Here is a 16,136-nt window from a genome sequence, read left to right on the forward strand (position 1 = left end):
CCACATTGCTCCCCCACTCAGTGGTGTCCTCTTCAGGACAGTGCCCTCCGGCAGTGCCCACTACTTCTTTCTCACTCCCCTTCCGGGGGTCACAGTAGTCCTTTGGCTTGCACTCACCGCAGGGGCCAACCACAATCCAAAATCTAGTCCCGCACTTCAGGGGCAAGTTGCAGTCTGTATTAGCCATGCTCCTCTGCAGCCAGGTGCAGTGCAAGGGGGCGGGGACCCAGGCCCACCCACTACTCTGGATCCTGACCCAGGGACCCTCTAGCAGAAGCCTCTCTACCCTCCTCTCCCCTTGTCTGCCTATCATCCCTGGGCCACTTCCCCTTGGCCTTTGCACCTTCTTGGCCCTTTCTGGCAGGAGCCTGCAGCCTAGCAGGTAACAGGCCAGAGCTCACCCTCTGCTCCCCTGAGCCTGCCCAGCACTGTTCTATCTCATGTGCTATCCCTAGGAGCCACTCCCTCCTCCTCCCTTGCTTGTCAGGGAGAGACTCCCCTCTGTTCTGCCGGACTACGGCTCCTTATATCTGGGCTGCCCCAGCAGCTGCCTCCTGTCTGGCTCCTAACAAGTCTTGCCCTAATTAGCTGAAGGTTTCCATAGCCTCCAGCCCCTGCTGGAGTAGGCCACCTGCACCACTACACTTTGATTTTAGGCCTTACAGTCTGTGTCCAAGCAAAGGGAGAAACGGATCTCTCCTCGACAGGATGGAATGTCACAGCTACTTACCTGTGTCTCCTTTGTAAATTAAAGCATGGTGGAATCAAAACAGTGGAAGACCCATTTACATATAGGCAGATGGGATGCCCACAGGAAGCAAAAACCAGCCTGAGGTCATCTTGCCTCTTGAAGCAAGGTCACTGAACTTTGGAAGATGAGCAAGGACAGAAGCCATCTTTGGCATCCCTCACTATAAGGACACAAGAAGCCAGAGCTCTTGCAAGCTGAGAAAGATGGGTCCTTCAACCAACAGGGGTTTGAGTTTCTGGAAACTGAATAAGTGAGAAACCTGCTTAGACAAAGCTCTTTCTGAACCAGGGCTGTCTAGCATCCAGACACTCAGGGTGTGACCTACATGTTTGTAGGCTGTCTGTGAGCATCCCAGGCTGGGAGCTAGAGCTGCAAAGCTTTGTAATGCAACCGGGACTTCAGGACAAGTGGTAACAACCCCTCAGTGGTCTGAATTGCACCCTGAACCCTGTGATAGAGGCCTGGAAATTAAAACTGTCAACTCAGCCAAACTTTTAGAACTCTCAGAAAAGTTTCAAGTTTGATTGGCGTTTGGGCTGAAGGTTAGGGTCAAATCTTATTTATTCCAAATAGTTTCACCTTTTCCTAACTCCCAATAGTTTCAATTTGGGCAAGAGTGCCTTCTGTATGACCTCCATTCCAACCCGAGGAACCCAGCTCAGTAGGTGTTACTACCCCACTTTTGATCCACCCCAGTCCCATTTTCATGAAGGCTTGGGCTGGATACATTTTAATGGCAGATCCCAAGGACATCCATGTGTGTGAAAGAATATCAGCAGTTACCCCTTCTCCTTATCTACAGTTTAGGAACCAGGTTCAGTATCCTCCCAACCCCCTCCTACCTCAAGCGAGCAATCAGGCAACCCAGATCTAGGTTTTCTCTACACTGCACTTTTGTCGCTAAAACTTTTGTCAGTCAGGGGTGTGGGAGGAAAAACCAAAAAAAAAAAAAAAAAAACACACCCTGACTGACAAAAGTTTTAATGACAAAAAGTGCCCGTGTGGACAGTGCTTTGTCGGGAGGAGACGCTCTTCCACTGACAAAGCTACTGCCTCTCGTTGCGGATGGTTTTATTTTGCCGGCTCCTGCCAGCAAGAGCGGCTACACAGCGTACTTTACGGTGGCACGGCTGCGCCACTGTAAGGTATGCAGTGTACACACAGCCCTAGACACTGTATACACTTCAGCTGATTCTCTCTCTCACCCCTTTGTAGGTCTAGTAGCTGCTCTAGCTCGCTAGAAGCAAAAGGAGTGACCTGTGGCCCCCAACTGGCTTCTTAGTGCTGCTCTCAGCAGAAAACAACTGCAGAATTGGTCTGGTGGAAGATTTGCCTGTTCCATTATTTCTGAAAGTCTTCAATAACATGATTGGGTATATTATAGAGAGAACAACTCACTCATTTTCCATTTCTCCAAGTGACTGTAGTGTGAAGGGTTTAGCTTAACACAAGCCACCTAATAAAATGCCTGACGTGCCTGTTAAGTTACAGGGGCTAGGACAGAAATGCAGGGAATTGTTCCCCCTAGCATGCACCACTTCACCTACTTACACACATTGCTTTTTACTAGCTTATTTATGGCCTCTTCAGTGCAGTTTATATGATAGATGCACTCTCACTATTGGTCTTTCCCCACCAGGGCCCACATTTTGTTTTATTGTGGTATCACTCACTTAAAATTAGTCTGATTACAGGGGGGAGCATGTAGCTCTGCCTATATTTAAGGTTGCCTAATTCTTTCCATTATAAGTCCCTATTTTCAGTTGCTTAGAATTTTTCCAAACTTTAACCATCAACACTGAAATTTTCTATCCCAATTGTCTGCTTTAGGTTGAATTTTGGGGGCATGTTTCACTTACACTGGTTCAGCCATTTCTGAGACTGAGGCAAGAGGAAAATAGGTGGAAAAATTCTTACAACCATACTAGCTTCTCCATGCTTTGGATTGGGGCTTGAAATTTGGGTGGGGGTATCACACTTGTCACGGATGTGTCTTTTCCATCCCCTTCACGTTTCCCCCAAATTTGTCCAAGTTTAAAATCCTCTTTACAAAAAAAACCTCTCTCAGCTTACATATGCTTAGGAGAGACTTGATAGTATTTAGCTGCCAAATTCTCTTAAGATTCTACCTGCACTGAGTAAGCCTCAACCCAGGGCAGTTGGGGCTCACAGCAGGAATTTCCCAGCAATTGCTCCTCCTGGCCACTATAGTGCCAGGCACCAAATCTGAGGCCAGGGAGGTTGTCCCTCCTGTGCTCTCAATGCTTCCTTGCTAGTACCCAGGCAGCAAGGAGGAGAAAGAGGAACAGCCCAAACTCAAATACAGAGAGATGAGAAATGTGGTGGGGGTGGGGGAGATGGTATAAGAGTGCATATGCACAAGGGGGCCAAGTTAAGGTTAAATGCGCAACCTTGATTCTGGCATTCCCTATGTTTTGAGTGCTTGACTTTGCAAACTTGACATTCTTTTAGTGTTCAGTATACTGCATATACACAACCTGCCACTCAGCTGTCTGAGTACTGCAATGGGGTGACCAGATTCATCCTATAGCCAGTCAGGTGTAACTTGGATATCTAGTACCCATTCAAACGTATTTCCTGCCCCTAAGATAACAGAGCAGCGGTAGGCACTGTGAGGACACAGTGGAGAAGCAGAGTTCCATAGTGCGCTGGGCACTTTTATTTGGTGACCACTTAAAATGAGTCTCAACTGGGACTGAAATCCAACCCCCGAGCTTCTCACATCTGTTGAAAAACAAAACACAAAAGGCCCCAGCATCTAAATAATCCCCAGGTTTAATGTACAGTTGTAGAAAGACATTCGGTTGTTCCCTGCTGTCAAATGCTAATAACAATATCTGCACTGAGTTAGCAGCAGAATGAATGAGTTATTAAAACTCTGCCAGGGTGTAGCTAGAAATGGTTTATTTTGTTAATTAGGCATTAACTTATACTAGGTGGAAGCATCCCCATGGGGGTGCTTTCTGCACTGTTATGAGGACTGGTTGATCCTTCCACAGTGCCATTCCCCTCCCTCGTTCTCCACCAGAGCTGCTCCAAAGAAGGGTTGGCAAGAATGTGGCTCTTTACTCAAGTGCTCTACAGGCCACAGATATCCTAGCAGGAGTTAGGAAACAGTAGAAACTCCTTCAGGCTCCATGCTATGGAAGCACTGTGCTGCCGAAAGAAGGGGGCTGAGGGAAGGTCCACACAGGTAGCTCCTGGATCATAAAGGTAGGGAGACCTCTTCCTCTCAAGCTCAGTGGGCCTCTGAAAGCTCCCTCCAGGAGGAAATGCCGTGCAGGAGCTCCGCATGGTTCCTCTGGGTTTCTCCCTGAAGTCTGAACCTAAGCCAGATTCCATTCCACCTTTCTGAATGTTCATTGCTGTGTCTAACTGTGCATGATTCAAACTGTACATGAGCATCCTCACTCAAACATCACTGTTCTTCGAGGCCAAGTGCTCTAGGCTGTCAATCTTAGAAGAACAACACTCGTCCTATATAACTATTTCTACCTATAGAACTCAAAGCACCTAGCGACAGAAACCCTCTCTCTCTCCCCTGCCCTGCCCCCCCTCCCCCCCCCCATGCTCTAACCTAGGCATACCTTCTAGATAAGGTATCTGAAGCGATTGAGAGGTTTATTCCCTGGCCCAGCTGGATTTCATAGGACTCTATTTGCTTTGCAAATGCAAAATTATCTGATGTGAGGCTACTGGTCCCAGTGCCTCTCTTCCTTTTCTAGCAGCCAAACCAGAGAGAGGCCAACCCTGATGCTGTAAGCAGCTACATTTAATCCTCAAATATTGGACTTCTCAATACACGTGCAGTGCAGTTACACACCAACAGGAGACCGATGCAGCTGGCACTAGAGGCTGGCTGCTGTTTCCAGGATACAAGGGCCCCTCTGTGTTCAAGCCAAACATCTGCAACAAGCATAAAATATAGTGGTAAGTAATGTGTTAGTAATGTGTTCCTAATACAACCCAACCAGATTGACTGGTGACAGCATGAGGAGTTCAGAAAAATGCAATATGAACTTTTAAAGCACACACCTAATTAAAGTGTATTTAAGTCACATTTATTAGCTCTTCTTCCACAGTGGAAATCAAATGAATAATACATACAGAATAAAATTTGCCTTCCTTCTTTGCTTTCAATATTCAAAGGGCCAGATTCTGCGCTCAGTTATAACTGGAGTCACACATGTTGACTAAAGTTGCAGCGATGTAACAAAGGGGTTTAGTTCAATTTGCAGAATCCTAAACTGCTTTATAAAAGCTGCTGTGGTAGATGTTCAAGAGAGTTGGCAATTTTCCAGTGAGATATTATTAAGGGCACAAGAGCAAACTCTCCACTGCATAGGAAAGATAGGAAGCATGGCAAGAGACCACCCTGCCTTAATCAAGAGCTCTTCAATGATATGAAACTAAAAAAAAAAAAAAAATTACTTAAGGAGCTGACTGAGGCGACATCAGTCATTAATGATTATTAGCAGGTGACCAAAGCCCACAGGTAAGTCAAAAACATGGAGACCTGGGAAAAGGGTCAGAATTTGGGGGGAGCATGGGATGTTATAGCAGAAATAAGGGAGAGATGAGACACAACGGGGGGAAGGAGGAAGAAATCAAATCAGTATCTTAGATGTCTGTATACTAATGCAAGTAGTATGGGGAATAAGCAGGAAGAACTCAAAATGCTAATAAATAAACACAACTATGACATAGTTGGCATCATGGAGACTTGGTGGGATAATACACATGACTGGAATATTGGTATAGAAGGGTACAGCTTGCTCAGGAAGGACAGGCAGGGAAAAAAGGGAGGAGGTGTTGCCTTATGTATTAAAAATGTATACACTTGGAGTGAGGTTGAGATAGAAATAAGAGACAGACTTGTTGAAAATCTCTGGGTAAGGATAAAAGGGGTAAAGAACAAGGGTGATGTCATGGTAGGGGTCTACTACAGACCACCCACCTCTTCTTCCTGGTTAGATGAGGCTTTTTTTAAACAACTAACAAAATCATCCATAGCACAGGACTTTGTGGTGATGGGGGACTTCAACTACCCAGACATCCGTTGGGAAAACAACACAGCGGGGTACAGATTATCCAACAAGTTATTGGAATGTATTGGAGACAAATTTTTATTTCAGAAGGTGGAGAAAGCTGCTGGGGGGAGGGGGGGAGGAGGCTGTTCTAGATTTGACTTTGACAAATAGGGAGGAACTGGCTGAGAATTTGAAAGTGGAAGGCAACTTGGGTGAAAGTGATAATGAAATAGAGTTCATGATTCTAAGGAATGGTAGGAGGGAGAACAGCACAATAAAGATAATGGATTTCAAGAAGGCAGATTTAGCAAACTCAGGGAGTTGGTAGGTAAAATCCAATGGGAAGCAAGTCTAAGGGGAAAAACAATTGAAGACAGTTGGCAGCTTTTCAAAAGAGACATTATTAAGGGCACAAGAACAAACTATCCCACTGTGTAGGAAAGATAGGAAGTATGGCAAGAGAACACCCTGACTTAACCAGGAGATCTTCAATGACCTAAAACTCAAAAAAAAGAGTCCTACAGAAAATGGAAACTTGGTCAAAATACAAAGGATGAATATAAACAAATAACACAAGTATGTAGGGACAAAATTAGAAAGGCCGAGGCACTAAAAGAGATGAAACTAGCTAGGGACATAATAGAAAACAAGTTTCAGAGTAACAGCCATGTTAGTCTGTATTTGCAAAAAGGAAAGGAGTACTTGTGGCACCTTAGAGACTAACCAATTTATTTGAGCATAAGCTTTCGTGAGCTACAGCTCACTTCATCGGATGCATACTGTGGAAAGTACAGAAGATGTTTTTATACACACAAAGCATGAAAAAATGGGTGATTACCAGCAGGAGAGTGGGGTGGGGGGAGAGAAAACCTTTTGTAGTGATAATCCCCCATTTTTTCATGGTTTGTGTGTATAAAAACGTCTTCTGTACTTTCCACAGTATGCATCCGATGAAGTGAGCTGTAGCTCAAGAAAGCTTATGCTCAAATAAATTGGTTAGTCTCTAAGGTGCCACAAGTACTCCTTTTCTAATAGAAAACAAGAAAACATTCTACAAATACATTAGAAGCAAGAGGAAGACCCAGGACAGAGTAGACTAGTTACTCAATAAGGGGCGGGGGGGAGACAATAACAGAAAATGTGGAAATGGCAGAGGTGCTTAATGACTTCTTTGTTTTGGTTTTCACCAAGAAGGTCGGTAGCGATTGGACGTCTAACATGGTGAATGCCAGTGAAAATGAGATAGGATCAGAGTCTAAAATAGGGAAAGAACAAGTCAAAAATTACTTAGACAAGTTAGATGTCTTCAAATCACCAGGGCCTGATGAAATGCAACCTTGAATATTCAAGGAACTGATGGAGGAGATATCTGAGCCATTAGCAATTATCTTTGAAAAGTCATGGAAGACAGGAGACATTCCAGAAGACCGGAAAAGAATAAATATAGTGCCCATCTATAAAAAGGGAAATAAGGACAACCCAGAGAATTACAGACGAGTCATCTTAACTTCTGTACCCGGAAAGAAAATGCAGCAAATAATTAAGCAATCAATTTGCAAAAACCTAGAAGATAATAAGGTGAAAAGTAACAGTCAACATGGATTTGTCAAGAACAAATCATGTCAAACCAACCTGATAGCTTTCTTTGACAGGGTAACAAGCCTTGTGAATGCGGGGAAGCAGTAGATGTGGTGTATCTTGACTTTATTAAGGCTTTTGATACCGTATCGCATGGCTTTCTCGTAAAACAAACTAGGAAAATACAACCTAGATTGAGCTACTATAAGGTGGGTGCATAACTGGTTGGAAAATCATTCCCAGAGAGTAGTTATCAGTGGTTCACAGTCATGATGGAAGGGTATAATGAGTGGGGTCCCGCAGGGATCGGTTCTGGGTCCGGTTCTGTTCAATATCTTCATCAATGATTTAGATAATGGCATAGAGAGTACACTTATAAAGTTTGCGGACGATACCAAGCTGGGAGGGGTTGCAAGTGCTTTGGAGGATAGGATTAAAATTCAAAATGATCTGGAGAAATGGTCCGATGAAAACAGGATGAAATTCAATAAGGACAAATGCAAAGTACTCCACTTAAGACAGAACAATCGGTTGCACACATACAAAATGGGAAATGATTGCCTAAGAAGGAGTACTGCAGAAAGGGATCTGGGGGTCATAGTGGATCACAAGCTAAATATGAGTCAACAGTGTAACACTGTTGCAAAAAAACCAAACATCATCCTGGGATGTATTAGCAAAGTGTTGTAAGCAAGATACGAGAAGTAATTTTTCTGTTCTACTCCATGCTGATTAGGCCTCACCTGGAGTATTGTGTCCAGTTCTGGGCACCACATTTCAGAAAAGTAGTAGACAAAATTGAGAAAGCCCAGAGAAGAGCAACAAAAATGATTAAAGATCTAGAAAACATGACCTATGAAGAAAGATTGAAAAAAACTGGGTTTGTTTAGTCTGGAGAAGAGAAGACTGAGAGGGGACATGATAACAGTTTTCCAGTATATAAAATGTTGTTACAAGGAGGAGGGAGAAAAAAAAATGTTCTTGTTAATCTCTGATGATAGGACAAGAAGCAAAGGGCTTAAATTGAAGCAAGGGCTCTTTAGGATGGACATTAGGAAAAGCTTCCTAACTGTAAGGGTGGTTAAGCACTGGAATAAATTGCCTACGGAGGTTGTGGAAACTCATAGAATCATAGAATATCAGGGTTGGAAGGGACCCCAGAAGGTCATCTAGTCCAACCCCCTGCTCGAAGCAGGACCAATTCCCAGTTAAATCATCCCAGCCAGGGCTTTGTCAAGCCTGACCTTAAAAACCTCTAAGGAAGGAGATTCTACCACCTCCCTAGGTAACGCATTCCAGTGTTTCACCACCCTCTTAGTGAAAAAGTTTTTCCTAATATCCAATCTAAACCTCCCCCATTGCAACTTGAGACCATTACTCCTCGTTCTGTCATCTGCTACCATTGAGAACAGTCTAGAGCCATCCTCTTTGGAACCCCCTTTCAGGTAGTTGAAAGCAGCTATCAAATCCCCCCTCATTCTTCTCTTCTGCAGACTAAACAATCCCAGCTCCCTCAGCCTCTCTTCATAAGTCATGTGCTCTAGACCCCTAATCATTTTTGTTGCCCTTCGCTGGACTCTCTCCAATTTATCCACATCCTTCTTGTAGTGTGGGGCCCAAAACTGGACACAGTACTCCAGATGAGGCCTCACCAGTGTCGAATAGAGGGGAACGATCACATCCCTCGATCTGCTCGCTATGCCCCTACTTATACATCCCAAAATGCCATTGGCCTTCTTGGCAACAAGGGCACACTGTTGACTCATATCCAGCTTCTCGTCCACTGTCACCCCTAGGTCCTTTTCCGCAGAACTGCTGCCTAGCCATTCGGTCCCTAGTCTGTAGCGGTGCATTGGATTCTTCCATCCTAAGTGCAGGACCCTGCACTTATCCTTATTGAACCTCATCAGATTTCTTTTGGCCCAATCCTCCAATTTGTCTAGGTCCTTCTGTATCCTATCCCTCCCCTCCAGCGTATCTACCACTCCTCCCAGTTTAGTATCATCTGCAAATTTGCTGAGAGTGCAATCCACACCATCCTCCAGATCATTTATGAAGATATTGAACAAAACCGGCCCCAGGACCGACCCCTGGGGCACTCCACTTGACACCGGCTGCCAACTAGACATGGACTCCATCATTGGAGGTTTTTTTTAAGAGCAGGTTAGACAAACACCTGTCAGAGATGGTCTAACACTTAGTCCTGCCATTAGTGCAGGGGACTGGACTAGATGACCTCTCAAGGTCCCTTCCAGTCCTATGATTCTATGTGAGTATCAAGAGAAGTGGTAGAGATTATATTCACCCCAATGATGAAGCAGGCATGTCCACTGTTTGTTATGCTGGATTCCCAGCTGCTTCTGATGTTCAGATGGTTCTTGGGCAACCATATCTCTTATTCTCATTGCATTTGTTGAGAAGTCTGAACTGGTCTCTTTTGGATGTGGACCTCACCACAATTATTTGGGTGTTGGTCACCTTGAGGTCAGGCAAATCTAACACACCTTAAAACCATTTGGAAACTACAACTGAAGCAGAAGTGCCCACCTGTTAAGTACTAATTTCCCAGAGCGAGTCCACAATCTGCAGCGCTTACATGTTAATATCCCAGTGACTCTAAGGTGTTGGTTTTAACCTATAAAGCCCTAAATGCATTCGTTCTGGCTACCTTAGAGACTACAACAGTTGTGGCGGGCTGAGCCTCAAGCTAATAGGCCCCTAGTTTCTTACCATACATCTACACTGCAGCTGGCAGTGTAGATGTATGGTAAGAAACTAGGGGCCTATTAGCTTGAGGCTCAAGGATATGGTAGACATCCCTTGGTGAGGAGGCTCAAGGATATGGTAGACATCCCTTGGTGAGGAGTCCTTGATTCTGATACTCATGTTCAACCCATTCATCTGCATTTGGAAACCTAACAGGGACATTACACAGCTTACTGTTTTCCCTGGTTTCTTCAGATGCAGAGGCTGGCAGGTGTGGAGGGAGTGGAAGAGCTGAGGAGAGTTTTGGGGTGGATAGAACAGGATCAGTTTGTGCAGGTGGCAGGGGGAGATCTTTGTCTGGTGATTGGACAGTCCCCAGGCCTCTGAATGGGCATTTCGTACCTTTAAATAAGTACAACAATGCAGCACTTGTGATGGTGGACACCTCACACACAGCTTTGAGGTCAGAACACATTTTGCTTGGAACTTTGGCATTAGCACTGAGGTTCTCTCATAACTTTTTTTTAAACTAACCCATATGATCTCCAGTTGTCAGTTGGACTACAATGAACAGAAGGTATTTCATTCACATCTCACCCAAAGGATGTCATGTTTGACAGTGCAGAATGCTTCCACCATTGCCTGTAGGGGTCAGCGTTGTTATCACAGTGCTAACGTAGAGTTTGCACAACCCTCCCATTCCCCCTCAAAATCAGCACACATGTTCCAATACAGAAACGATGAAAAAGATCCACTTCAGCACCCCACCTTTCTTCACCTAGCCCATTTGATCAAGGTTAGGTTTCTGTGATCTGCTTTGAAGTAAAGGGCCTCTTTGTTGATTGACCTATTGGCAATCTGCAGGGATAACCCCCTCCTCAGTACCAAGCTCTCTCCATAGGTGTTGGAACTAAGGGTGCTGGGGGGGGGGGGAAGGGATGCGGCAGCACCCTGATGTAAAATGGTTTCCATCATATACAGGGTTTACAGTTTGGTTCAGTGGCTCTCAGCACCTCCACAATACAAATTGTTCCAGCACCCCTGGCTCTCTCTCTTCCTAACATGGCCTTCCCCTCTATCAAATGCTAGTTAGCAGCTTGGTGGGAAATGCTGCAGCTGGGTGGTTTTGTCACTTCATTAGCAGAAGTAATGTGCAAAAAAGATTTATTTAGTCCTGGATGGCAAACGAACACAGTCTTAGCACCTCTGAACACTTTCATCTTCCAATAAGTTGTCAACAAGGCTTTTGTAGAGCAAAGTTTTAGGCTTTTTTGTTTTGTTTACTTCAGTATCTCAGTGCTTCCCCATCTAACAGACAATGTTGATTTTTTAAAGTGCGAGTTGATCTGTAAGTTGGGATCCCAGTATTCTCAACATCAGACACACCTTGTTTATTAGGTCTTTGTAGGTTACAGTCTTTCATTACAAAATGGTGAATCTAGAAAAGTAAAGTAAATAGAAGAGATGATGTGAAGGCTTCAACAAGTGTCATCTTGCTACTTTCAAGCACCTCTCTGCCACCCCTTCTCTCAATGGAAGATACAGGGAGTAGCAAGAGCCTCTGTGTCTAAGGTTTCTATTGTTGTCAACAGGGATGCAGCTGTAGCAGTCTAATTGTTGTTATCCAAATGCAATGCAGATGTGTGTGAAGCATTTGGTCTGCTGATTGCTATTACTCAGGACAGAGTCCTTGGCCAACTGTTAGATTCATAGCAGGAATAGGATAATCATTTCTGATCACTACAAGGCACTGTCACAAACACTATCTCTAGTCTCCTGCTTCATTTTGGAAGCCATTCCATGCAATGTTACTCATCAGCTGTTGAAATTTATAATATATTTCAGTGGGAGAGTTCAAAACTCATTTGCTATCTTTCTACTCTTGCTCTGTACACTCAGCAAGGCTTGTCTCCCTCCTCCCCATTCCCTGTCTTACTAAAACACTCATGCCAAATATATTCACTGTACTCCAATAAAGTTTGCATGGATCACGTTAGGTGGGGCCAGGAATACTTAATCTTTGGAAAAGCCAACATACACTGAATAATGGAGACAATCAAGTGCTTTCCAGCTTGAAGGCATGTAGAATTCTCTGCAAGACCTCATTAAATCCTAAGTATCAAATAAATGAATCTTATATGGAAACAATATGAAGAAAACCTGTTCTGTATTCTTAGACATCTTAAGTGAAACCAGACCTGGCCTTGGACTTCCTTTGTGGCCCAGGTGGAAGCTTCTTGTCCTAAGAAAGTAATGAGAGTGTACAAAGGGCTTTCTTCAGCCCTGCAACCCCTGTTCAGGATCACAGCAGCCTTCCCAGTTTGAAAGCTTTCCTCCTCGTGTTATACAACTTATGGAAAGGAAGCAGAGATTGTTATTGCTATAGTCGGCTTGGGCTTTTTGATAATGTTAAGCTGTTTAGGTTGGATCCGAAGCCTGACTTTGTCGAAAACCATATGATGCTTAAACAATGTTGCTGCCTTGTGATTCCATGGGATGGAACATAGCCAAATTCTACAATATCTGTAAAATTACCAAAGCTGTGAATTTAATGAAGAAAGAAGAGATTAAAGAAGCTCTGGTTTTGCTGGCAAAGACACAACTGAATGTGGGAATGCCCAGGGGCTTAGGAGTCTGTCTGTAATAATTTACAGGAACAAATTCAGATACAGGTTTAACTGTCAACCTCAAGGAATGAGAGCACTCAAGGATATGAAGAGTCCACGGCTCTTACCATACACCTACAACCAATTCTGTAGGATCCTTGTTATAATAAATCACCTTTCGCATCTCATTTCCTAGTGATCCTAAAACATTTACATTTCCCTTCTTTGCACTGTTCTACACCACTCTACGAACCAAGGACCAGATCTTTAGTTGGTGTAGCTCCGTCGAAGTTCAGAGAGCTATGCCAGCTTGCACCAGTGACGATCTAACCCCAGGAGCTCACCTAGGTGCCACCTTCCATCCCATAGGTGGCTACATTTCAGTGGTGCTATATGTACTTTGTCAAGAACCTTGGGATCCTTCTGGACGAAAGGTGCTACATAAATGTAAAATAGTGTTATTAAATATAAAAGAAAAATATGCACCGGTAGCCTGGAATCATTCCCCATGGGTGCGGGGGTGGGGGGGCAGAAATCAATCCAGTCTTCCTGCAAGTTAATGAGAAATATGGAAGTTATTTCCCCACTCCCCCGCCCATGTACCCAGAATCATATATTACATTTATTGCCACATCAAGGACTTTAAAAAAAAACCTCTTTAGCATAAAATGAAAAGAGAATTTTTAAAATGCATTAATTCATCTTACTGGAAGGCAAAGCTGCTGGAGTGTGCAGCGCATTGCAGGAGAAGTTCTGTTCCAGAACTGGGGGCTGGGCTGCCAAATGCTTGGTCTTCCATGTTTTCATTGCTGTAGCAGCCATAAGGTGAGTTTGATCGCAGGGGAGAGGGACTCTCTTAGGCCCCGAGCCTACAACGGGATCAAGATGAGTGGATCCTTTCCCCCACCCTGAGTCCCACTAGTGGCAGTGTGTAGCCCAAGCAATGGCTGAGTGACATTTACACTGTGGGTATGCCCACACTGCAGCTGTGATCATGCTTCCCAGCCCAGGTAGACGGACGTGCGCTAGCTCTGCTCTAACTAGTGCTCTAAATAGTGGTGCAGCCCAGGTAGCTCGGCAGCAGCTCAGACTAGCCACCCGAGTACGTGCCCAGGGAGTGCGGGAGGGTTCGGGGGTTTGGACTAACCCAAGCTGCCTCTTGTACTACCCCCAAGGTACAGTGGTATTTTTAGTGCACTCGCTTGAGCAGAGCTAGCCCATGTCCCTATACCTGCACGGGGAAGCATGATCACAGCTGCAGCATAGACATGCCCTCAATAGCCAAGGCAGTGCCTCAAAGGGATACTCTGCCTCCTGCTGGCTGGGCTCAGATGCCAGCCTAGGGTCAGCCCAGCTGGTGCAGAGAACTGAAAGTTGCACCCACCCCCCTTCCAGCTAGACCAGCTGCACCTCAGGGATTTACCCACAAAGAGGAGGTCAGGCTGTGTTTGCACCACTGCCCTCCATGGGAGGTCATGCTAGGGGAGACCAGCTTTAGTTTCTGCCTTGGGCTCCATACAAACGCCACTGGCAGAGCCTGCAGCCAGGATCTGCGGAGTCAGCGCAATGCCTTGGACATGTGCCCTCCTCAGCTAGTGCTTTATAGGTTATGCTGTTCGTGCGCAAGTGCCACTGTAAGCTTCGCTCTGGTGGTCTTTCAGCCACCAGCGGCCTCGTTCCCTGACTGATACAAGCAGACGCTCCTGGAACACAGGGATGAATGGGGCCTGCCAGGGGATTCTCAGGTGAAGAGGAGATGGAATGGAGAGAAGCAGATAACAGTGTGGACGAACCTTCACTGTCCTTCCTCAGCCAGCCTGAAAGAGGAAGTGGGAAGAAGCCATACACCAATGCCTGCAGCACCATCTCCAGACAAGTCCAACATCTATTAGAGAAAGACAGCCAGGAGTTAGGGACTTGTGTGCGCCCACGTTTAAATAAAGGAAAAGGATATGTCTACTAGCAGAACAGATGGAGGACAAAGGAGAGCCATGACTAGCATCCTAACACCAGAACCCATCAAAGCAAGCATTCATGTCCTTTAGAAAGTAACTAAAAAACCCTAGCAAGGTCTTCAGGTCTTTATGTGCAAATCAGTGTAGCCCCATTGAAGTCACTGCAGCTATGCTGATTTACATCAGCTGTGGGTATGACTCACTGTTTTTTACAGAAGATACAGTGTGCAGTCATAAATCTAACATTGCAAACAGAAATCTGGACAGACTCTCTGCAATTACAGAGAAATTATATTTCAGAGTGTTTGAGATGAGAAAGAAATACAAATATTCCCCTACAGTGTTATGCTTCTGATCCAAGGTGTGGAAAAAAACATTCTTTCCCAAGCAGAGCTAACATGATATTTTGTCATCTATGAAGCTTGAGAGCAGTGATTTCCTCCAGGGCATTTGCAATCTGTCTTCTAGGCACTGTTCTCAGACACATGTAGTGGTGTCAGACAGCAATAACAGAGCAGATCCGGAGTGGCGCCCATGTTCATGCTCCAGAGAAGAGTATTAGGCTTGCAAAAGAAAAAACTGGGAACATTCTTTAATCCAAGGCACCAGCTCCATCAGCTATGCCAATTTATACCAGCTAAGAATCTAGCCCAATATTTGGAAATCTGGCACAGATTTCAAACAGTTCCTTTGGCTGCCATTCTAAGAAAACATGGGTAACATTTTCGAAAGCACACAAGGGTACATTTACACAGAACACCCCGCCCCCAACAGCAGCGAGTCCGAGAGCCCAGGGCAACTGATTTGGACTTGTGCTACAGGGTTAAAGATAGTAGTGTGAATGTTCAGGCTCATGCTAGAACCCATGCTCTGAAACCCAAAGAGATGGGCAGAGACAACCCGTGCCTGCTGATAGTGTGGGGCCGGGGGGAGCAAAGTGAGGGCAGCAGACTTCATCAGTGTTACGGAGCATGTTCAGTCTGTGTGAGCATGCTCAGTGCAAGCCAAGCAGCAAATCTGGGGGGGCGTGTGACTCTGCATGCTCCCACACACATTGCCTCAGGGCAAAGGGTCTCAGAGTCCCAGCACCAAGCAAAATGTCTACACTGCTATTTTTAGCCCAGTAGCATGAGGCCCATATGCCCAAGTCAAGTGACCCAGGTTCTGAGACTTGATGCTGCAGGTTTGGGGTGTTCCCTTTTTTTTTTGCTGAGTAAACATATGTTCAGTGACTTAAGGAATCTAAATCCCATTTTATAAATACGCTTAGGCGCCTAAGTGTCTACATCACTTTTGAACATGGGACTTAGGTTCTTTTTGGAAGTTTTACTTCCAGTCTCCCACATGGGTGGGTAAAAGTCTCTCCCACAATCCCTACTATAAACACTCGTACAAGTCTTTCCCCATGTCAGTCCTCCATCTCAAGTACTGATGAGGAACAGATTCTCAGGGCAACATTTTCTAACCCAAAGTTAGGCTCCGAAATCCA

General features: G+C 45.0%; 1 long non-coding RNA gene across 1 annotated transcript in view; it reads right to left on the reverse strand.

Moving 5' to 3' along the window:
* LOC141989582 (uncharacterized) overlaps positions 1-16,136 on the reverse strand; it is a 105,703-nt gene that overhangs the window by 20,696 nt on the left and 68,871 nt on the right. The gene's annotated exons all lie outside the window — the stretch shown is intronic.

Source organism: Natator depressus, chromosome 6, assembly GCF_965152275.1.
Source record: "Natator depressus isolate rNatDep1 chromosome 6, rNatDep2.hap1, whole genome shotgun sequence".
NCBI lineage: Eukaryota > Metazoa > Chordata > Testudines > Cheloniidae > Natator > Natator depressus.